The 24932-nt window shown below is 36.7% G+C and overlaps 1 protein-coding gene across 3 annotated transcripts in view; it reads left to right on the top strand.

The window, feature by feature from the left end:
- Positions 1-24932, top strand: part of LOC139144554 (somatostatin receptor type 2-like) — a 102125-nt gene that overhangs the window by 45027 nt on the left and 32166 nt on the right. Inside the window, exon 1 of one of the 3 annotated variants that reach the window (XM_070715264.1) lies at positions 1086-1156. The exons of the other annotated variants lie outside the window; for them this stretch is intronic. The gene's annotated coding sequence lies outside the window, so the exon portion shown is untranslated. Of the gene's footprint in view, positions 1-1085; positions 1157-24932 lie in introns of those variants that run through there. 3 annotated transcript variants of the gene reach the window in all.

The raw sequence follows: 24932 nt of genomic DNA, 5'->3' as shown, positions 1-24932 counted from the left end.
TGTACGGAGCTGCGCAAACTCTTTCATTTAATCGCATACTTCCTTCCCTCCTTCCCACCATTTCACTACTAAAGGGGGCGGTCACTCTATTCGAGTATTGCGGAATACGAATGTCATTAAAGCGTGGTTTCTACATTGTACAACAATGCATTAGTATCAGCTCATTGTCTTTTAATCTTTTTGACGGGCGAGAAACCCTCTATGCGGCCCATCCATATAAACTAAATCTATTCTTATCGCTTGTACAATTCTATCGACTTTTGAAAAAATCTGGAAAATAGTAAGTTTCGTTTTCAAGCAATATTGAGATTTATCGTCATCAGTTTGGACCATGCTATGATATGTACAAGTTTCCATTCCTTTGAATGGTAAATTGTGTAATGTGCTTTGTCAACACTTTAACTGCATTCGTTAGATACAGCTATGACTCATGTTATCAAGCAAATTTTCAGTTACGTATTTTTATTTACTTATATCATTCATGTAAATTGAACTGTCCCGTGGCAGTTACCTTGGCAACATGCAATTTATATAATCGTATGCCAATTTTATGTCTATCGGGATGTTATCTTCAAGACAGCTTTAGTAGTTTTGCCCTTGTCGGCGATATAAGCAAGTTACTGCCTTCTAACGATATAGCATATTAAACTTACCGGAAGAAATCATCGATAAGGGTGAACAAAGGCTTTCAAAAGATGTACTTGTGCATGCACTTAAATGGTGGAGGGTTTTTTTATTTTTTGGGATTTTGTTTTTTCAATCACCGTCTATGGAATATGTAGTTGTGTCAATGTGGTACTTTATAAATGAAGCATGCTGTACCCTTAAGATCCATATTCCATGCTGATTGCTTATCGGAGATTTGCATTTCAGCGTTAGTTTTCATAATTTGAACTGTAATACCTGCAGGCCATGGTCAAATCACAAGTCTGCACCTATTTGTTAGTGTTTTGTCGCGTCAAAGGTTACGAAGTTTGACGAATAATACGAAAGTAGGTCATAGTGATCCATTATATGATATCAAACTAAGGTCTAAAGACATTCTCCATCGCTGCTGACATTTATTCAAATCCTTTACTTCGTACAGCCCACACACATGATGTTTTATTCAAAGTATATCGATATTGTCTTTACGCAAAGTACTTCACCTAATCAGGTAGGTCGTAAAACCCCGTTAAAGCCTCGCTACATTGCATTAACACAATGTAATTAATGTTTCATAATTTCGCCTTCATCAATGTTTTATATTTTAGTCACAATGCTACATTTCAGCAGTATCCAATGCACCTAGAAGGTGAATGTGGGTTGAAATGAATTCATTGGCTGGGGAAGGGGAAGTGAGCATATTTTTTCAGCCAGATTTTAATTTTCGTCAGCATTTGGCGTTTGAAAATGCAGCCTAAGTGTGTTCGCAGCTCTCATAAGTCTTTTTTTGCATATCATTACTGCAGTCACTGTTACAGTAATAAGTTGATGAGTGCATGGTTTATGGATTGGATTGACTACCTCGTCACAAATCTGTTAACTTCTTTATCCAGTGTCTTCCATTCTATCAGTTGAATCTTTCATTTGGACACAATTATTCCGAAAGTCATGAGAATTGACATGTTTTTCAGTTATCTCAGTTGATTTTCCCTTGACTTGATTTTGAAATATTTGCCGTGGGCCCTTGGATTGCATGCGGACAGGTATATTGTACGGGGGCTGAAGATCAAGCCATTTTGAGACATCGCGACAAGAGGTGTTCCTACAAGTAGAATATACTATCAGGATCGGGTATTTTTAACGAAACTGAAATTCCATGATTTAAAATTTTCCCTCCCGCCAAAAAGTGTTGTTCTTCCCTCTCCCAACGGGAACTCTTCTCGCTGACTGTCTTTCCGTTTCAAAGGCTGCTCAGTACCCTCTCCCCTTATGATTCCGCCTTTCCCATCATCCCGCCAAAAAAACCGAATCGTGCAACTGTTTGCCCGCTGGCCATTTTCCAAGAAGCCAGCTGAAAATATGAATGAAATTTCTTCGCCCGCCCTTTTTCCTCCAACGTGAGAGATGTGCCGACGGAGAAAGCACATGCGACAACCCTTTTCCAGTGCCCTTCCGATGGCACGTGATATCACCCTTAGAAATATTACAGTATTTTGCCCGATTCTGTCTCAAACGTGACATTAATTTTGTCTGAACGGTGTTAATAATTAAATATCAAGTATGATGCAAATCTTTAAATAATATTTTGCTAGTTTTAACATGCTGTGATTATTAGTTGGTGTTTGGACAATTGTTTCATTTGTGAGTCCAAAGTAAATGGGGATTGGAATTCATCTTTGACCGGTAAGAAAACAATTACACAGTACGAGTACTGACCCTATGACATTACCTGATGTAGCCATGGTGATGACCCTGTGACATTACCCGATGTAGTCATGGTGATGACTCCGTGACATTGCCTTATGTAGCAATGATTAGTGCGACTTAGCGACATTAGCATACAAGCAGACATTACACCGGCACTTTACGATGTCGTAAAGTGAACCCATTAATGCATTGCAACAGGGAAAAAATGGCTATCGGTAAATTTGCATCGACTTGGTGAGACAGAAAATGATCTATTTTACATATTATCTAAATGGACTACCTGGTATTCGTTGTCAAACATGTTTAAAGATTTCGCTCAGCCTTTAGAAATTCAAAAGTTTCCATTACTTCTCCTTTTCAAATTCAGTATTTTTAATTGAATTTTTCGTCAACATCAAGTATGTAAATGGCGTTTTATTCATTTTGAAAAAAGTATTTCTGATGAACTCTGAGTCTGCAGTTGTGAAAATGATGTGCAGTTTTAAGCGTATTATATACGGGCTAATGACATTCAGGGAAGTTTACTTTCTACTGTATATATACATCAAGTACGTGCATTACATCTCTCCTAAAATTACAGATTCATGCTTTCCTGTTGATGATAACATTTTCAATGCTGGTCCTGCCTAAAACAAGACTAGAGACTAAATTATATCGAGGCCGTTGCTAAGACAACGACCACTTGTCTTTCATCAAGTAGCTCGAGATGTCAGGGAAAGCCTTGTCGAGTTTACAGCTAATTTAAGATTCGGAGCAGTCAAATTACTCCCCACCTCAGGGGACATTTTATGGTTTGTTAAATTGAGAGCAACACATTTTCTAACACCTGAGGGTTAAAGTCGGGAGGTTTTTCGTTAAAAATTCAAACTGGCAGCCATTATAGAAGTTATTAAAGTTAAAACATTGTGGATGACTAAATTAATTAAGATAGTTCACTACCATGAAAACATGATGCGTATCAGAGCAATTATATAGAGTGTGAAAAGAAGCTAGCTGCCAATTCTTGTTTCACAGTAAACCATACTTGTTGTACTTGGTATACCGTTATCGACATCTCACAAAGTAAAGTGATTGTAGCCCACGGTGTTTGCAATTACAATGCAATCATGCCCTCTCTCAAAAACACATCTTACATCTTTATTAACATTACATTTTCATCTGTATCTTCGTTTTCATAGATAGAGTGTGGTTCTGTTAAAGGTGTGTGTGTCCATTGCCTTACAGCCTGACTGTTACTGCATAAATTTACTTGCAGTGACGTCAGTCTATTACGTTTATCGTATTTATTCAGAATGGCCACTGTAATAGGACGTTGTAGGAATAAATCACGTGACTAGTAAATTGACTTTTTGGAATTACGCCAGTTTGGAAGAAGTTGGAATTTCGAAAAGACTGATTGTGACGAAGTTTGATTTGTGCCGCGGCGCAGTGGAAAGTGAATGCTGACATTTGAATCCCGTCATCAAAGAAACCATTAAATTAGAGGGCCAACATTAGATCAGCACCTAGGTTGCTGAGGACGTGTATTGATATGAGCGTACACTGACCATAGCGTGACACCGTTAAAGCCGTCAATCGATTTTAGTGCAAATGAAGTACAGGACTGTAAAACAAAACGGATAGTATCACGCTGTCGGCCTTGATCATACACAGACGTCAGCGTCATATTATTCTTGTTTGACAGGTATGTGGTCCAGACGCTTCATATTTTATCACTGAAACTAAAAACGTTTTATCACATTTCGGAAAAAAAACTCCATGATATATAAACTGGCCTGAAGTCAATAGCGCCCATCTTATCATCGGATTTGGCTCTTTAAACTGCCTTCGTTTCTGACAGGAATAAGTACAGCATTTACACTTGAAATATTTAGTGTTCTCGGATAGGTCATGGTAGGTCATGTTTAAGTAGTGGCAAAGTCATTGATGTGGATAATTTTGATGACAATCATTTACACAACTTGCATGTTAATGAATTGCAACTCACGGCTTGGACTCTTCTTAGTTACTCGCTATCCCGACGTCAACGACTGCCAAACGTTTTGTGTAATCAAGTAACAAAATGACACTCACCGTTCCTGGAGTCGGAGATAAAAACTCTAGCTACGTTAGTCAAACCAGCAACTTAGGTTACTCTTGAAATTATAAGAACATTATTTAATTTAGCTGAACGCTGATCTTAGTTGCCGCACACAATAATTTTTGCAATATCCTATGGTTTTTTCTTCAGTTATTTCCTGAGATATGATTTATGTAGAAACCGAGGTGTTTGTAGGTTTTCGTTCACATCTTGTGATCTCTCTCCATCGCAAATTCACGGGTATGACATTTCTTGGTCATTACTTATTTTCTATATCTCTGAAGGACTGATATTTTTTCCTCAATGTTCGTCAATCAAAATGAAAGAGCATATCCTGTTTGCGTCTACATTATCCTTGATGAAGAACACGGTGATTCATTTCGTGCAGCAAATACAGTAATACCTTGAGGATCTGAGTGCCTTCGGCAGTGAAATCAGCCTGATAAAACCCCAATTGGTCAAAACAATACCGAATGATGAAGTCACTTACCATGCATTTAATTTTCCTAATGCAAGCCGGCGTTAAAACTCCAAGATGATGCCATAGAACAACATTTTTATGGACTGAGTAAAGAAAATAGTAATTTGTGACATGCATTGAGCTCGAAACGTTCTGAAGTTGAAATTAAACGTATTTTACTCTCACACATGTGAAAACAATTGGCAGATCGAAAACACAATATATTAAGGGGGAATATAAATGGTAAACTCATGGTGCTGGCGTCGAATCACGAATACGATGTTTCAGTTTCTTATTGTCTATATTAAGAAACCAAACGTCTACGAAATCAATTTATTTCCACGACGATGGGTAGAGTAGTGGAACAGCTGGACAAGTGAATAATGACGTCACAGGCGAACATTTTTATCTGCCTGTGAAACAAGAAAAGTAAACATTGTGATCCATAATCAGTCATTTTTGCGATAAAATATATCGTTCGAAGCAGTATGATTTGAACGTTATTGTACGATATTCTTCACGCTTATGATATAATACACTGCATTGTGGGAAGATTCAAATATCATTTTAGGGCTTTTTAGTCCCCACGGACACCGTCCGGGGACTTATAGGTTTGGTCATGTCCGTGCGTGCGTACGTGCGTGCGTCCGTCTGTCCGTCCGTTCACGCAGATATCTCAGAGATGCCTGGAGTGATTTCATTCAAACTTGGTACAAAGATTACTTCATATGTCATACATATGCACGTCGATTTGTTTTGTGATACGATCCAATATAGCCACCGTGCGGCTATTTTGTTACGATTTTTTCATGTACGGAGCCATAACTCAGGCACATCTCGACCGATTTTATTCAAAGTTGTACAAAGACATTGACCTATGTCATACATATGTACGTCTATTTGTTTAACGATACAATCCAATATGGTCGAATGGCGGCCATTTTGTTACAATTTTTTCATGTCCTTAGCCATAACTCAGGCACTTCTCAACCGATTAAATTCAAAGTTGGTACAAGGACATTAACCTATGTCATGCATATGCACATTGATTTGTTTTGTGATAAGATCTAATATGGCCACCGTGCGGCCAATTTGTTACGATTTTTTCATGTACAGAGCCATAACTCCTGCACATCTAAACCGATTTTATTCAAAGTCGGTACAAGGACATTGACCAATGTCATACATATGCATGTCAATTTGTTTCACGGTACGATCTAATATGGCCACCGTGCGGCCAGTTTGTTTGATTTTTTTCATGTACGGAGCCATAACTCAGGCACGTCTCAACCAATTTTATTCAAAGTTGGTACCGGGACATTGACCTATGTCATACACATGCACGTCAATTTGTTTCACGATACGATCCAATATGGCCGCATGGCTGCCATTTTTGTTACAATTTTTTCATGTCCTTAGCCATAACTCAGGCACGTCTCAACTGATTTTATTCAAAGTTGGTACAAGGACATGGACCTATCTTATGCATATGTACATTGATTTGTTTTACGATAAGTTTGAATATGGATGCGTGGCGACCATTTTGTTACGATTTTTTCATGTCCGGAACCATAGCTCAGACATGTATCAACCGATTTTTTTCAAAGTTGGTTCAAGGACATTGACTTATGTTATGGCATATGTACGTCAATTTGTTCACGATATGATCCAATATGGCCACATGGCGGCCATTTTGTTATGTTTTTTTTCATGTCGAGAGCCATAACTCTGGCAAGTCTCAACCGATTTTATTCAGAGTTGGTACATGGACATTGATTTATGTCATACATATGCATATTAATTTTTTAGACGGTAAGATCAAATATTGCTGCACGGCGGCCATTTTGTTACGATTTTTTCATGTACAGAGCCATAATTCAAACATATTTCCACCAGTATTATTCAGAGTTGGTACAAGGACATTGACCTATGTCATACATATGCACATTAATTTGTTTCATGGCATGTAGCAGTCTCATGTCAATTATTGAATTTTCGTAATTAAACTGATATATCAAGAAATACTGCATCAAATTTTGTGAAACTTGGTACAGATGTTAAGCTCAAATTGCTTTAACAGTCAAAAAGACATTTATCAGTATGATGTTAATTAATTTGTAATTGCACAAGTAATACATTTTCCTAATTGGAGTGATAGTTCGACAAATACTGCGTCAAATTTGATGAAACTTGTTACAGATGTTGATCTCATAGTGTTGTCATTTAAATTAATTGCTAGTTTTCATTTACATGATGAATTTTTGTTTGTAGGGTGAATGTCAAGAAGCGCTGCATTAAACATTATGAAATGTGGTACCGGTGATAATCTGTCAGAGTTAAGATAGGATGCAAAAATGTTTGGCAGCATCCTGTCAATGAATTACCAATTGACTCATTTAATGACCTTTTGTAATTAGGATGGCGGCCTACATTGGTTTTATGTTTTCACCACCATGGAACTCATTGTTGGCCATTAAGCCCCATCTGTGTCGCAGTATTTTTAATCACAGACCCAATTAATGAAGAGGACTCTATCCTCTCTGAGGACTTCTAATTAAAATACCCATTAACAAGTGGGGACTGTGTCATCAACGATGACTTGTTGAGCTTTATTTCATGAATTTCGTTTGATATGAAAAGTAGTTTGTGTTGTTTGACTTCTTAAAACATGCTGGAATACTGGTCAACTGTGCACAACCTCAACTCTGCTTGCAGCCAGACAAGTTAAACATTTGCTGAAACATTTTATGGTCTGTACCAAAAAATCAAGTCCCGTGCACAATTCTCACCATGCATGGCTAAACATACTCTGTTACATAAAGTTTGGACTTCATGCAAGCTTTTGCAATGAAATCTTCACTGTAGTGCCTGCCTTTCATATAGACAAGGATAGCAGCTTTCTTGTACATTGTAACAATGTTTATTTGCCATGGGAAAGCAAGCCCGAGTAAGAAAAATCCGTTTTTTCTAGAGGTCAAAAAGGAAATTATCTGTTTGCATTCAGCAAAGGGGTAATTTTGACACTTTTTTTACACTGTCGTCATTTTGTACATTGAGTGACTTTAAGCAAGTATTCCATTCATTTCTTGATTTCACAAAAACTATGAAATCAAAGCGACTTTGTCCCTTTCATCAGCTAAATTAGAAACTACTAGGACGAAAATTGTGCTGGCACGGATCGTTTAGTCAGCTAAGGATTCAACTATTAACACGTGTGTACTGATGATTTTACATTATAAAGTTCAAGTACACACCAGACGTTCACTTTCCAAAGGTTTCCTAACGATAGCATTCTACTCAATAGTGTTATTAAATCCAATGACCCTTTTTCCTGAAACCATTGTGGATCTGTCAATGATGACTGTATTTGCTTGTTGATTGGGCAATGTTAATTTCTGATAAATCTTTTACTGCCTCTGTGATTTACAGGTACCCCAATACCATGCATGCAATGAACGGTGTCAATCTTCGCCGAGGCAACACTTATCCACGCTTGCAAATCTAGTGAAGAAACCTACGGATATCCAAAACAAATCGACTACGATTCAAATATTAACGAAACAGCTTTGTTTGTAAAAGTGAGAACATGACCGTGATAGAAATGTAACACAAGAAGTTGTCTAGAAACGTCATTGATTTAGTTCATGGATCGTACGATGCGGGGGAAAGTAGCGGCATCAATTGCTTTGTAATACATTGACACAAAGCCATAAGTGGTTTTGCTTGCTAAATGACCAACGCTAGTGATTCATTTGCGGTGATTCTGCCCTGACCAACTTGTCACTTATCCTATGCTGGTTACATTACCATTTGATTAGCCTTGCGGGTTGATCTAGAGCTTAGGAATTCGTGAAAAGTCATTCTCAAAGCGACAAGTTATCCAATTGCCTGTTGAGTTGATGCATTTCCGACATCAACTATTTGAGATATATGTGTGTTATGTGTGTTAGCTGAGGGAATGCGATTGCAAGTTGTATTCCTTAAGTTCAAAGCTTGGTGAGGTCAACTTTATGCACATGGCAATCAGCCAAAATTGAAGAACTCGATGTGTCTCAGTGGGCAACTTTGTAAATCAGCAGCAAATTCGAAACCCCAGCAGATAGGTTTTGAGAGCAATTACTGATATCTTTCGAGTAGTATGGCATCCTAATGGATGTTTACAATACTTGTCTACAAATTTACCATTAGATCTGTCTTCTATCATTGCACATTTAATCATGTCATGCATACAAAGCCTACATACTAGCAGAGTTCTGTTGACATCGTCTATCTATAAAATGTAAAATGTATGAGATGCAAGACATAAATTTATTTTAGTAAAACGATATCTGCTGCTTCTATTCGTTGTGATGTTGCCGCCGAGTACTTGAACGTCATCGACAGTAAAGAATATTTTGCCCTCTCTTGTGAAATTACAGATCCGTGTTGTGTTCAAGTAACCACTTGTAACAATTCAGTTTAATGTTTTCTATTTCATCGCGTCATGAAGTAAGTGTCGCACCTATTCTGGACATTCATTATCAAGTACACTTGAGTCAACCTGCAATGCATGAAAAGACGCCTTTCTAATTTAACCTTCAACCAATCCAACACAAATAGTCTATATTCACGCATCTGAGTCAACTAAAGAACAGTGAGAAATTGACATTTTTTTTCGAAATAATGTCACTTTCCTGTCTGGCTCAATGTCTCACTGTGCTAAGAATGCCTGAGTGTAATGATTCAATAGTTCACAATAAAACTGTTCATTATATTGAAAAGAATTCTATTGCCGCACGTGTCATTCACAAAGAAAGAGATGGGGTAGACTATTTGGTGGATTTGTTCTGATAATTCCTTTCCAATGATGGAAGTGATGAGTTTTGAAAAGGAAAATTAAGGCCGACACCATCTCTCAATATGGCAAGCAAAACAAAAGTAATTCACGTATTTCTTCAAAACTGAAGCCTTACGATTTTCAGGTCAGCAGAGACACATTAGAAGACTATGGCAGCGTGGACTAACTGAGCAGAATTGATCTTTTGTGTTTGTCAGTTGTTGCTTGAAATGCTCTAATGTGAATAAGCAACTCCGTCCAGATGTCGAAACAAATCGTAGTGCGTTCATGACGTCAGTTTTAATAAATATTGCTTGGCTGAGCAATAAAGTAATTAAAGTAGATAGCTTTATGTCAAGCTTTGTACCACAGTGAAACATGAGATAATCTTCATCCCAGTCAATCTTAAGGAAATAGACCATAGTTGCAGCTGTAAACGTATTTCACGCTAAGTCACCTGATTTGTCAATGCTGACAACGAGGAAACGGGGAGACGTTGTATGCGTCACTGAATCCACTCTCTTGTTTTCAGTCCCAGTATTCTGTTCGGTTTCAATTTGTGCATGTTTCTCAATATCCTTACAATAGTACAGAATCAGTCGAGTTTTGGTTTAACGGTAAAAAAAAGGCCACGTTGTCCTACTCCCTTTTCATTTTACACTGTCTTCTTGTTCCACTGACTCTGTTAATAGGCATTTTTATCAGCGTCTATCAGCGAATATGCCAGATCTTTGGAACATCACGTTTGTGTCTATTGTTACATAATGGTGTTTCCATACACGCATGTTATACCACATGGGGCACATGACGTCACAAGTAAAGCTTTTAGCGTACTTTGAGTGAGAGTAAGAAATCCGTACGAGTTTCACTGCGATAGGGTCATTTTGACAGTTTCGTTAACAAGGTATTTCCACTCTGGCAATTCAATGATATGCTCAACGATGTGAAAATGAAGTGGTTTGAGAAACATCACTGAAGCGCGCTCAGACTGTTATGGATCGTCCTCTTTCGTTTGGGAAATCCACGGTTACACAGTGAGACTGAAATTTTTTGAAGTGTCATAGTGATAGTGTGATCTGAAAGGAAATTAGTCATGTTACTTTCCTTATTGCAGAGTTTACAGTGAAGTCATTCATTTCAGTCAAGTCTCAACAGTTTGGTTTGTTGTCCTGTCATACATTGCATGATCCTAACGGTACACAATGGCTATTATTAAAGTCTAGGGAATTACATAAACACGCGATGTGAATGTATTTTGTTTGGTTTATAAAACCTAAATCTTATTAAGAATACATATTTATTATGGATTTCGAACATTTCTTGGTCATTATGTCATTCTCAAAGTTTTGGGATGATAGGGTATTACAGTGCGTTACTGAATACGTTACTGAACATTTGGTTGTATTGTAAGTCTTCTTTCAAAGTTGACGTCGTTAACTTGTCAAATTATTGTAAATCAACTCCCTAGGAATGACTCCATATCTGCAAAAGATCTATCCAATTTACGTCAAAATAATTATCTATTGCCATTGGTCGGTTATTATCTTCATAGGAGATCAAGAATGTAGTACGCCTTACATGCATCAACATTATAGTAATTCACGGTCACAACCTAATTACATCTTATTCTGCCGAAAATAAATTCCGCCACGCATTATTATTTGATCTTCCTATATAAGCCATTTGAAAGCTGTCACGTGATGACTGGAGCAGTGGACATGACATTCTCGTTTACACGTTTGCATTGATACACGGAAAATTTGCTGTTCACTGAAAGTCACGTGCTTTACAGTTTGGTTGTATTAAACCATTGTATAAATCTGTGGTAACCCGAAACGATTGCCGTTAACTTTGTTTGTGCCTGTCTATACTTTGTCCATTGGAAATGCCAGAGATTAGCTCTTTGTAAAGGCAATCGCTATATCTCCCTCCCTAGTTCGTGCACTCATTTGCATAAAACAACCTTTCTGAAATTTAACCGACTGTCAACAACGATGATGGTAAATAAAATCTCAAGTGTAATGTAATACTGGCGTAGGCTGATGCACAAAGTTTTGCATGTCAAAGAGTATACAGGCGCAATTTTACTTACTACATCTTCGATGTTATCAAGGGTGACACTGGAGAAAATAAACTGCTACATAATCTGGCCATAACTTTCAGGGAATGAAATGTAGCAGAAAGATTTTTGTCAGTATAAACAGATGAGAACGCTTGGGATTCAGTTGTATTACTATAAAATTGACACGAATTTTTATACGTGACTTGTAACATAGCTGCAGGCGTAACTAGGCTGTATGGAATCACTCTGCTCGCCTATCTCATCAACAGATTGTGTCTATTTTATTGTGAATCATTTCCCCCCAAAGGCTAGCGTGATGTTTCACAAATACTAATAGAAACTAAAATGTGCATCAGTCCAAATATAAAGAGCAGTTAAGTCGATACAATAAAATGTTGTCAACTCATTCCTTTGGCTCTCAGGGACATATTGTTCAGCTTGTTTCGATATAATGGCTTAATTTTCCAACAACTTTATGATCTACTTTGATCATTCAAGTTATTGACAATTTGCAGCACGGACTTCAGAATGAAAAAAGATTTCGTTTCTGCCTAGCAAACTAAGCGAGTGTGCGTGTGTGGTACTAACTGCGTCGTCTCGTCTGATGGTAACGAGGCTAAATCTTTGTGGAATACAAATCATGGGTTCGTTTTATCAAGTTATTACTTACAATGATCATAAAATTGCCTTTCGATTATAAAAAACATCATTAATAGCAGACGTTGTAAAACCGTCTGAACGTTTGTTTTTAAAGTTCATTCGGCATGCGATGACAAGATCAGACGAGTTCACTGATGAATTGTGCAAGGTTTGAACACAAAGCTGACAAATTACTATAACATATAAGAGTGAGTGAAGCATTCCTCACTAAAACAAATTCTGGAAATTACATTTTCAAAACATCATTTAAATTTTTGGTTTGACGCGAGACAGCATTTACAATTGAACCTATTGATTGTTATTGCAATTTGTGTTTGAATAAGGTCTATTCAATGTTAAACGGTCTTTCACGCAAGTGTACACTATCAGACAACTCAAATTACTGGATAATATTTTATCCAAACACGTAACTGCCAATGTTGTTGATATTGATTATCGCGTGCCAAAGAGAAAATTCATTGCATATAAAATCCAATTATCAGACAAAGTTCTCATGGTGCATGTTGCGTCCTACGTAAATCATTGCGTTGTCATGGTTTTATGAGATTCAGTCTATTGTGATAAAAACGATTTTCCAAAAATCGTTACTTGTCACAACGATTTTCAAGAAAAGAGAATTTTAGTATTATAGCTTTATTGCATTGAGGTCCCTTTTAATCTACTTATAATCTTAATCGAGTAACAAAGTGACGGCCTTCTGATCAAGTGAATTCCTTATTGTAATAATTACTTAATCTTAGTGAGGAAGGACATCACCAATTATCTAAGTAATTTCGTATTAGAAGACTGATAATAAAACCGGTACAGATTCGGTAATGAGGATCTTGTTAGAGCAAAACCTATTGCAAGATTTTCCATTGCAATATTTTTCTGGCTTTTTCAATACCATTGAAACTATTATGGGATAGGTATCTGGTATGACGGATAAAAGAAATTCATAGACAGTTTCCTTTTTGATTTACAAACTTAGTCTTTTATATTAAAATGATAAGAAGTCAAGCATAACATCTTACGCTTGCTACTTTCCTTGAGAAACTTCAAACAATATTTTCTCATATGATGCAATTATCCCTATATACCTTCCATTGCGCTTTTTAACAAATTTATGAGTAAAATAAAGAAAGAGGTCAAATATCAAATAAAGTCATATTAAGGGGTTTTTATGTAAGTAATAACCCCATTCGAGAGTGAGTATACACAAGGCTTTGGGTGCAATGCCTGACATAATATGAAAGTTCCACCCACTAGGCGAATGCTATATGGAGTGAATTGTATCAAAATTGAGTGTATACCAGTCAGCGGAGGGGTTATTGCCATTATGTTATGTGGACATGTGTGTTTCTGACATTTTAAGATAGTTTTCCCTTCAGTTTGACAATCGAAAAGGCGAAAGCATATTTCAAAATTGAGCCTGCATCGTTGAGAGAAAGTACAGAATCCGGGACCAAAGTTGGGCGCACACGTAGTTGGGCCTGACAGTGACAGTGAAGCAGACGACCAAACATGATAACTCTTCTTGTATAGTGAACTACATGCAAAATGTTCAAATATGACAGTTCTGAAAGTCCATTGTCAAAAGTTTTACATACATTGCTTTTTTAATACACTCTGTTGTTTACTTTTACTAGCCTTTAATTTTTTTCATGTTATGTAAACCCGCTTTGTTTTGGCAATAACCTTCTGTGTTAGTTTAGACTGAGAATTGCTTCAGTGCTGGGATATTAAAACTTTACCACAGCCAATGTGAGATCTCGTCTAGTCAAAATGTGGTTTTGAACTTGTTATCCTTCTTACTAAATGTACAAGCACTATGATGTTTTTTATTGTTACAAACAGTCCCGAGTACATGAATTGAATATTGAATGTGATCTGCAAATGGGCATTTTTCCGGGTGACCCTTTTGACCTTTGATTAATGTGAGGTGTTGGCAGTGAATGGTGGATCTAGAGTTGTAATTCATTGTCAATGACAAAGTCCTGGCATCTTATTATTGTCAAAATATTGGGCTGTTGGTGTGTCTGAGATTCTAGCTTAGTCTTCAGGAATCATACTTTGTTCACTCTTAAGCTTGATTCCTTTGAAATAAATTTGATCGAAAATAAACCATGACAGTTAATCCTCTAGCGTGGCCAAAGTTGGCGTGCCTTCAACATGTTTTACGACACTGCTCTAGTACTTGTTATAATTTAGTGTCAAGGGTGTGCTAAGGCGAAGTTTTCTGTCAATTGCGATACAGCAATGATGTAGAGCCTTGATAGGCTGAGCTGTTCGGCAAATCCCATCTAAATATGACGTTACCCTTGCCACAAGCTAACCCATATGATGAATAGCAGCATTAAAATGATTTACCGGAGCAAATTTTTCAATCGTCTGAAAACAAAATTATACGACAGTTTATAGCTTGAGAATGCTATTAATGTCCAGGAGCAGTTCTTCTTTTGAATGTGTTGCCTGCAGAAAACAACCCACTAAAACTGCTATCCTGCATATAACGATGAATAATTGTGGGAGCATACATGAAAAGCTATCATAGACAAATTATTAGTAAAGTCGGAGTGTTATGATTCCATCATATGCCGACAGCGATCATACATCAGGGTTGCATCATGGAGCGACAAGCCTAGCAACTTTATTTATTAGGAAGTTAATTTCCGACTCAACGTTCACAATTAGTAACATTATTTACATGAATGCAAAGTAATACCCTAGGTCGCTTTGCGTCACTCCATTACACTTCAGAATCAGGGCACTGATGGCGTCATGGTAACACCAATATATAGGCGATGAACAACCTAAATTCTCACAATCTTGTTTTTTTTGTTCAATTGCAATTGGACGTTCCCATAGCCGGCGGCAATACTGTTTTTGATATTTGAATCTGTAGATGTCTATTATGCAAAAGAGTAGATGTTATTTCACCGGTACGGTACACTGTTTTGTGAATTATTTGAAACATATGTCTAAGTTAACGTTCAAAATGTTATCATGCAAATGAATTGTAACCTTTTCCAATTCACATAGTAATATATTCCTCAAGAAACGTGTTTTGTCTATTTTATTAAATCATAGATTTGGGGAAATCTGTGGGTGTCCATCCTTAGCTTGCATACCCATGAGAAATATGTCACTTAAAGTTTATATTATCCATCAGAAAAAGCATATTTATATGCGTGTCAAAATTCTGTTCAAAATTCTCTCAGCTGCTGTCATATTATCAGATGAGCCAGCAACCAATGGTAACTTTCTTTGCAAAGAATGAAAATGTTGTATTAGCTGTAGAGAAATTGATCAGCTGAAAAATAACATTTCAGAAACGATGTACTTTAATGAATGCAGGGACATTCATAATTTGCCGTTGATACAGCCCTGCTAGAAATATGTGACATGTCATGTACAATTATTTGTACACATAGCAACGACAGTATGGTTCTTCGTTATGAAGCTCTGCTGGTGAACAAAGAGGTTATAAACATTCTCTACAGTGGAATTTCAAATGATTGACGGGTGGACGCGTAGATAGCTGCATTTGTTTACTAGAGTGCTATTCATCATCGTTCTCCTTAAAATTTTAGTCATAAAATGTACCCTGGATGAGATAAGAGGAATTTAGTTCCATAATGAAGTTTTTCACGGTTATTGCAGAACAGCTGCAGTTTTTATGATGGTTGGTATTGTCAAAGTGATCTAAAAAGGTATTTGACCTCTCTTTAAAACTCAAAGCATTGCTTTCAAGATTTTAAGTGTAAATTTACAACCCGAGCAGATTAGTCCATTTTAGTTCTACAAAAATATCATAGTACTAGTCCTTTGATGGCTTTTTAAATGACTTGTAATGTGTGAATGAGAAATGAATTACGAGAAGGACAGTAACACTTTTAAAAGGTCTGACGTACGAGTTTGCAGGCGGGCAAATCAATGCCATGGTTTAGTAGATGAAGGAAATGGATAACACTGTGACTGATTCGCTCCTGATTGTGTAAAACATTCAATATAATGGAAAGGCTTTAGCACTACGGCAATGAAACTGATGTTATCAAATGCAATTTAATCTATGGAACTTCAGTTGTATTGTTTTGGCCATCAAGTTAACTGTATTTGCAGAACACGATGGATAAATATACCTAGTTTGCGTTATAACCTCGTTCTTATTGCGCTGTTTGTCTTATTGGATTCGTCTATGAACACTTCAATTTAATCAGAGACACTGCAGAAACTGTGGTGCTTTTTTTCAAGTTTCAGTGCTGTCGAAGTCATCATAAAAATAGTAACCTGATTATCAGTCGTTATCGGTTAAACTCATGACGACATATTGAATGACTCAAAACTTGTTTGTGGAGATGATATCTCAGAGCGGGATCGGCAAAGCGTAGCAACAACGGGCAGTTCAGTGTTCGACAAAGCATAGCAACAACGCACTGTTCAGTATCCCAAAGAACTTGTAAGGCGTTGTCCAGCGTGTTTAGATTAGCCTGTTAATGTTACCTGCCATAGGGTTTATTACTGCTGAAAAATGCTCAAAATGAGAACGAGGCATTTATTTAGAGTGGTTATTTAGGGAATGAAATATGCAAATATTCAAATTCACGACTGCTTTTGCTGTTTTGTAGGTTTAATCGATATACCCAATATGTCGATAAATTGAAATCGTGTGCCACTACATTGTATCATTTCGTCCTTGCATTGAAGATCTATATCATGATGCCTGGAGTGTGATTGTACTGTGTCCATGCATCCTCTATGCAGAGCCTGGCAACAGGGGATATTTAGTACAACATCATGGATGACTTATTTGATTCGATATTTAAATATCCATTGGGTTCAACTTATTTTCTAGCACTCAAGCGTTTACTCTTATTTCACACTACCATCATCTTAGCTTATTCTGGAAGAAAAAGAAAATTATCAGTGTCAGCATTCTCCGAATTCACGTGATCGAAGTATGAAGTATTGTATGGATTTGGAAGTTCATTATCATTTTAGAATTAGTTGCCAACCAATGTCATTGTTATAATTAGCAAATACCCACAATAAAACAGTTCTCTTGTTGTTCCATTCTTGAAAAGGCTTCCGGTAAGGATTTGATGTGTCTGCTCTTCACCATTTGGTGTTGTCTCCAAGGTAACACTTCAACTACAAATATAAATGTATTCCCAGGAAACAGTGAATAAAATTACTAAGTCAATTTCTCATAGAACTTACTCAGAAGGCAAATTATGCAACATTCAAACGTTAACACATTCATGTTGATAAAGTCAATTCTCTAAAAGCTTCAGTACATATGTCAGACCGATTTCAAAATATTTATTTCAAAAAAATTCAAAAAACATTGTTTACTCTGACTTAATAATCAACTACTTTGATACAGATAGTTTAGTTGGAAGGCATTGAACATGGATTCAATGAAGTAAATAACAGGCCTACTACACTTGAATTTTACGTAAGTCAGAGACAAGCGAAATGTCCAGTTTCTAGGAAGTGTTTGTCGTCCTTCTCAAATATAAATGAATGAAGCAAATGACCAACGTTGTAGATTCGAGAATCGGTTACTTGTGCCCTTCTTACGTAAGTGAGTGTCATGTGGTACTAAACACGTCACAAATTGACTCCATTCGTTTGGGAAAAAATTGCACTCTTAAAGCTCTGTGAGTATGTTTCAAAAGAAAACTCCCGTCCATGAGTTATTATTGGAAACTACGGGACCTATTCTTCACTTTCCAATACTGGTGACATGAACCGACGCCGTGTTTTTGTCAGCGTGACAGTAAAAACATTCTGTTGTTCCACTAAAATGATAGATTAAAACATTCAAAGCAGAAATAGCAGTTCACATTTTTTTTCAATTGCCTTGTGACTATAAACCACTTTTGTGTTGAAAAGACAGAGTAGAGAGTGACAGGGGATACTGCTGATATTTACACACCAAAATAGTGTACCTAACTGAACACAATCGTACATATCCCATTGCTGTCTGTGAGAGTTAATTATGAACGGATTGTGTTTATGAAGAAATTCCTATAGTCTTATTGAATAATCTATTAATGGATGTTTAATTTGAAAGTGATAACGATCACAAAGATGAGATGAATTAAGTTGATAAAGTTGAGAAACTTAATACCTGGCTGGGTGTGTGTTTTCCTCTTTCGTCACTCATAAAAGTAGCATTGACTACTATTACTTACTTTGAAGGTCTGCTATCGTATTCATCAGTTCTATTTGAAAATATTTCAAACTATACGCAGCCTAGCTAAGCGTAACCTGTCTGCCAACCAAATGTAATTACTCTTAGCCTCTCCAAGGCCGACTGCAGATGTTGCTCTAAAATACTGCCGATATTTAATCTTTTCTGTGGCCATGTACTTTGGAGTAAATGAATCATTATATCAAAGCCATTATGTCACCATGGCAACTACTATGTGATGCATTGAAAGCGCTACATACGGTATCTACCATTTAGGGAAAGATCTTGACATGCATTTTTCTGTGCATTGCAAAATGTAACGAATTATTTTTCCGTAGATTTTGAGTTTCGAGTATTGTGTGCTTTCCCCCATTGGCGTGCTTTTATTTTAGCCAACCTTTATATGATTTGTTTTAAATTCGAAATGGCTGCAAAAGTATTTTTGTTACTTTTTATCTGCAAAGTTTCCGACGTTTTGACCACCTCTCCAAAGATTTAATGGTCCACGCCTTAGATATTACGGTAGGATGTTCTGATGTGGCAGTGAACTTTACTACCTTCAATGTCTACGAAGGAACTACTTTTCAATCTATCATAGGCTCTAGGTTTCTTTGGTGAAATCTCAGTGTAAATAGAACCAACATTTGTAAACTGGTCACCTTTTTTAATCCGAGTAGCAATTTCATCTGTGATGCAATTCACCGACGAAATAACCGAAAGCGTTACATTCAGTTGTATGATGTTCAATTATATACAACGGCAGAATATATCCATCAGTATTCTTTTTTTTCAACTCGTTTACTGAGAGCGAAGTCTGCAATTTATCCATTCGGGCCACAGAGACTAACGTTCTTGGTTTATCGTCGTCTTTGCGCGCGTTGATGTCTCATAGATGCCATCGACGAAGTCATGCTGAGTGGTTCGTGCTATTTTGGCTTCAAAGGAACAAAAATCAAGCTATCATACACTGAAAGGTAGCCGACTTGGTCACGATCCGATTGGAGAGTTAGTTTAACGAAAACAAATACAAATTTCAGTTAGACATCATGGCCCCGAGGTCAAACCATTAAAGGATCACAGCTGGTCTGTGGATCAGTCATTGTAAGTTGCGTGAATCTTAGACTTCTTCATTGTCTGCAGAGAGCGTCATAGATCAGCGTTGTGGATGAAACTAGACAACGAGTACAAACATTGACTGAAATGCAACGCTCTTTTTTCAGTTAGGCTTGGAGCTTAAATGTAAATGTAGGAATTAGGATATGAATATCTTTGGTGTATGATAAAGAGAAATTCGCATCAGGTACAGCATTACAAAGGATCCTCTGATGTAAATGATTTTATTAATTATTACTTCGCAGAGATAATGCCATTTGTTACAGGTTAAAACTCTCAAACGCTGAGAAACGAATAAATCATGTCATCAAATAAAAATAACCAAAATTATGAACCAGTGTTTTGTTGCTTCATCCTATCCTACCATCGTGAGAGATTCGATGTCAAATTAATCACAGTAGGGGGGAGTAAGACGTGTAGGAGAGCAAACATCTTGTTAATAATCGTGCAGCGATTGTGAAACAATCAACACGTATTGGTGCAAGGTAAGCTTCGTATCGTCACGTTCATAACATAATTAGACAAAGTATTCATTTCAACAACGAGCATGAGTCGCTAAAAAGGTGCAGTTTGACGTTTTCGTGACGTACGGTTTACTCTCAAGGTGAGTGATTCGTATTTTCTACCGTGATGCATTGTGACTTGCTCGGACTCGCTCAATTTGTGATTATGATTCTTTGATGTCCTATAAGCAAAACCCACTAGATTTAAATTTATTTATTTATTTTATTTATTTGGCTTTATTTAATGAGGGTAGCCTGGTAAACTCTAGAGAGAGTTTATCTCCCCCAGGGCCCTGGACATTACAACAAATATATACAAAACGACAAAAACAATTTTCAAGAGTGAAAATACAAATAACCACATATAACAACTGCCACATTTAACAGGAAAAGCAAGAAAAAATTAAAATTCTGCCAATATTGTTTTAAATAATTTCTTTTAAAAGAGACAAGTGTCTCAGAAGATTTGACTTCTGTTTTCAACTTATTCCATTCCATAGCTCCCTGTACTGACCATGTGTTTTAAAAACATTCAATTTGGCTCTAGGGATATCAAGCTTATTTTGGGAGCTAGCTCTGGTCACACGGCTATGACACTGACTGACATATTGGAACATTTCCGTCATATACAATGGGGCTATACTTTCAAGGATTTAAAAAGCTAAACACATATTCTTGTATAAAATTCTATCTGGTAAAGGCATAATATGTAATGATCTAAAAGTCCATTGGTCGGATAATTATACTTAGTGCCCATCATAACACGCATAGCGCGTTTCTGTAATTTAAAGAACTTGTTTATATTTGCACCAGTTCCCCATGCACTACAACAATAGTCCAAATGGGAAAGTATATATGCATTATAATATGTTCGTCTACTACTTAATGGTAAATATCGTATTATACGTCTAAGTAGAGCTATACGTGAATTGACCTTTTTATAAATTGAATCAGTATTTGACTTCCAGTTCAAGTGTTGATCTACCACTATACCCAGAAGTCTTTCTTCATTTACAGACAGTCACTCTAAAATATTCTGACCAAGTTTACAATGAAGAACATTGCTTGGTAGACGTTACAATCTCTGATGTGTGGTCATAAGTATGGTCTTTGTTTGCTTGTATTTATAACCATTTTATTTTGCATACACCAATGTCTTACTGATTCAAGATCATCATTGAGTGTTTTTTTCAATTTCTGCCAGGTTCTTTCCTTTTGCCATGATTGTAGAATCATCGGCATACATTTCAATGGTGTTGTTGACAGCTAAAGGTAAATCATTAATAAACAATATGAAAAAAGGGGTCCAAGTATGCTACCTTGAGGAACCCCAGTAGATATCGGTAAAGCATCAGAAATTTGATCTTGAAAACACACAACTTGTTTCCTATTTGAGAGATATGAATGAAACCAGTTTATGGATGTTATATCACAATTATAGATTTCAAGCTTTTAAGAAGCACATCATGGTTCACCAGGTCAAAAGCTTTGCGTAAATCTATAAAAATTACACCATTTAGATCACCATTATCCATAGCCTTAGACCAGGTTTGAACCATTTTACATAAAACTGTCTCACATGAGAAACCTTTTCGAAAACCTGACTGTGAGTCATTAACCATAGGTTTTAAGAACCCGTATAAATGACTATGAACGTGTTTCTCAAATATCTTTGAAAGGACCGGGAGTACTGAAACAGGCCTGTAGTTTCCACGATCTTGTAAGGATCCAGACTTGTGCAAAGGGGTAACCTTTGCTCCCTTCCACACATCTGGAAACACACCTGTTTTTAAGCTTAAATTATAAATGTAGCATAAAGATCTAGCTATAGCGTTCGATGATAATTAAGAATCTTAGGACTTATCTGATCAAGTCCAGTAGCTTTAGCTGTATTTAAACTTGATAATTCTTTTAACACAAATTCCTCGCTAACTGGAGGGATTTGAAAACTCACATCTGGACCAAAGTGTCATGAACATGATTTCTTAGTTTTGTAAAATCTGTTTCTAAATCTGTAAACTCTGTAGTAACTGATTCACTATATCTGTGAAAAACTTGTTGAAAGAATTTGCTATTTCCATTGGATCTGTAATATCTGATCCCTCTACTTTCAATGAAGCGGGGCAAGTATTAGACTTTTGGGCACTAGATCAGACATGTACTTCCATAGCTCTTTAGTATTTGTATTGTTTTCCTCTATGAGCGATCTGTAGTAATCAATTTTAGCCTTTTAACCACTTTATTAACTTTCTGTCTCCAGATTTTATATTCAGTGTGATTTTTCAATGTCTTAAATCTATCTCTAGTATGAATGGCATTCAGAATATCATCAGACAACCATTCTGGTTGCATTGGTTTCTTGACACGTTTTTCTTGCCACGGAGCATATTTATCCAACACACAATATACATTTCATACCAACTTTCTAAATAATCATCTGGGTCACCGAACGTTAACGGCCTGTAAGACTGTTTGTTCACTCTTGATCCCTGCAGAAATCGAGGTTGTAAAAATTTCTGATAAGGCTAAAGTTTTGTAAATGATTTAAAACAACTCTTCTTCATCATGCATTGCAATATAAGCCGAAGGGAACTGTAGATGGTGTCGGTATTTAAAACATAAGAATGTTATTAATTCTGATAAGCTTCTATTGATTGTTTGGTCTGCAGCGTTACTGTTCTACATGTTCTAGGGTAGCGTGTAGAAATACCCTTACCCATTAATAACTCTACCTGGCATCTTACCTTCCTAACATTCCGTGATAATGGCAGCGTAATCCAGTACGAGGATGACCTTTATGGCCTCTTCTTGCCAAACTGTGAAGTTGGTCATCTCTTTGTTTTCTGTTTCCAAATCTGCCGCAAGAACTGAAATTAAACCTGTTCATCGTGGAACTGAAAATGTCTCCGTACAAGGAAGTACAAGCGAGATGTCGATCCAAATTTCTTTGAAGGCCGGACAAAAGCCAACGTAAAGCACTTACAAGAAAAAATACCAATCTTTAGTATCGAAGGTCTTTTCGAAGTCTATAGCTGAACTTCTGGCATTGGTGTTTGTTCGAATTCTGTGTAATCGAGGATCTGATAAGTGAACTTAATGAAATCATTAATACACTTTATTAAAAAAAACAGTTTACTATGATGAATGGTGTGGTAGGACACTCTCGAACTTTTTTGAAACATTTTGCTGCTATCTGTTAGTCGGCATTGAGAAGAGAGATGTACCTTCTGTCCTGATTTTTTTCCCAGTATCACTTTGATGTCAGTTGGTTTATCGAAGTCCCATCTCAAAAGGAGTGTGACTTGGAAAGTAAGGAGAAGTAAGAACGTTTTATAAAAGTCAATCGGCACTCCATCATTTCCAATTTATTTGTTATTTAAATTGTATATTACAGTCTCAAGGACTGCTTTAGCTTTAAGGCATCGTCATTGCCAAGGAAACGTGACTGTTGAATGAAAGTGGTTCTTGTCAAACCTGAGAGGAGTAGAGATTTGGTGAGATGTCTTTGTCTCAGACATGATCTTTTTCTGTGCAGAAATTGGGGAGTTATTGGGTCATGTCACTGAGTATATTTTGTAATTGTTGCATATTGGAATTTTCTATTTATAATATACTAATTGACCAGATTACTAGGAAGCTAGCATCGCTTAGAATCGGTACTTCCTTTGATCATGCTCAATTTCTAATTCATGCATTTACAATTAATTTACTTGGCGGCGTGTCGTTTCCGGTTCATCTGTAATATGACGTATATAGCTGATACTGTCTCTCTTTATTCAATAGTGTTGAAATTGACTTGGTTCTGCTGAAACTAATTCATCCCTTTGAAGATTCTACGTTCCACATGTACAGTTGTTCAGCGTTCAAGGTCTCAGCGTTTGCCATGGCTATTGGTAGGCACATAGTGTTGTTAACTCTTAACGGAAAAAATAGTATGTTGACTCAACCCGACTTGTAGTTATCCAATTATCCGTCCTATTTCTATTCGGTCATGTGATCTTTTTGTTCTCGCCATTTAAATGAATAAATTTGATTTACTCGACCAATACGTTCCGAGGGCGAGTCATTCCAGCCACCATCGTTGAAGTCGCAAAGGGATTGAGTGAAAATACGCCAGAAGTATAGCAGAATACTTTGAAATAAAATTTACAGTTTGACCCTGTCCCAATTCTTCAAAAGATATCCATCACACATCAACGTATCGGCAACACGAGTTTCCTCTATCATAGTTACATCACCTGTGTGGAAACAAGTAAAATGGTAATACTTCTGATGTTCTGTAAATGAACAGTATAAATGTAAAATGCATTTTCAGTAAATTTTGCACGTGCATCTGTGGCAATATTTTGTTAAAAAGAGTTATAGAACATTGAGTTGAAATAAAAATAACGCAAAACACGGTAATAAGTATCTGAAACACGATTGGAACTAATTTTGGATAATTGGATAGTGAGGTAATGTCGGTTTAATCTGCAAACGTAAGCTCACCTGCTTTTCTTTTTAAATTATACACTTGTTTTTATGAGTACTTTGTAATATTGCAACGTTCAGCCATAGGGCACCTAACACTTTGGAGAAATTTGAAAACATGAAGATCCAATTCTCCCAAATTAGTTCAAATTGTGTTTTGAAATGTTTTGTCTGCCATGGAAGCTATAGGTGAAATGGTATGCTAAAGTGCCAGCAGCGTATATTAATACCCAGAATG

This window comes from Ptychodera flava, chromosome 11 (genome assembly GCF_041260155.1).
Source record: "Ptychodera flava strain L36383 chromosome 11, AS_Pfla_20210202, whole genome shotgun sequence".
NCBI lineage: Eukaryota > Metazoa > Hemichordata > Enteropneusta > Ptychoderidae > Ptychodera > Ptychodera flava.
This window is presented reverse-complemented; position numbering and strand designations above follow the sequence as displayed.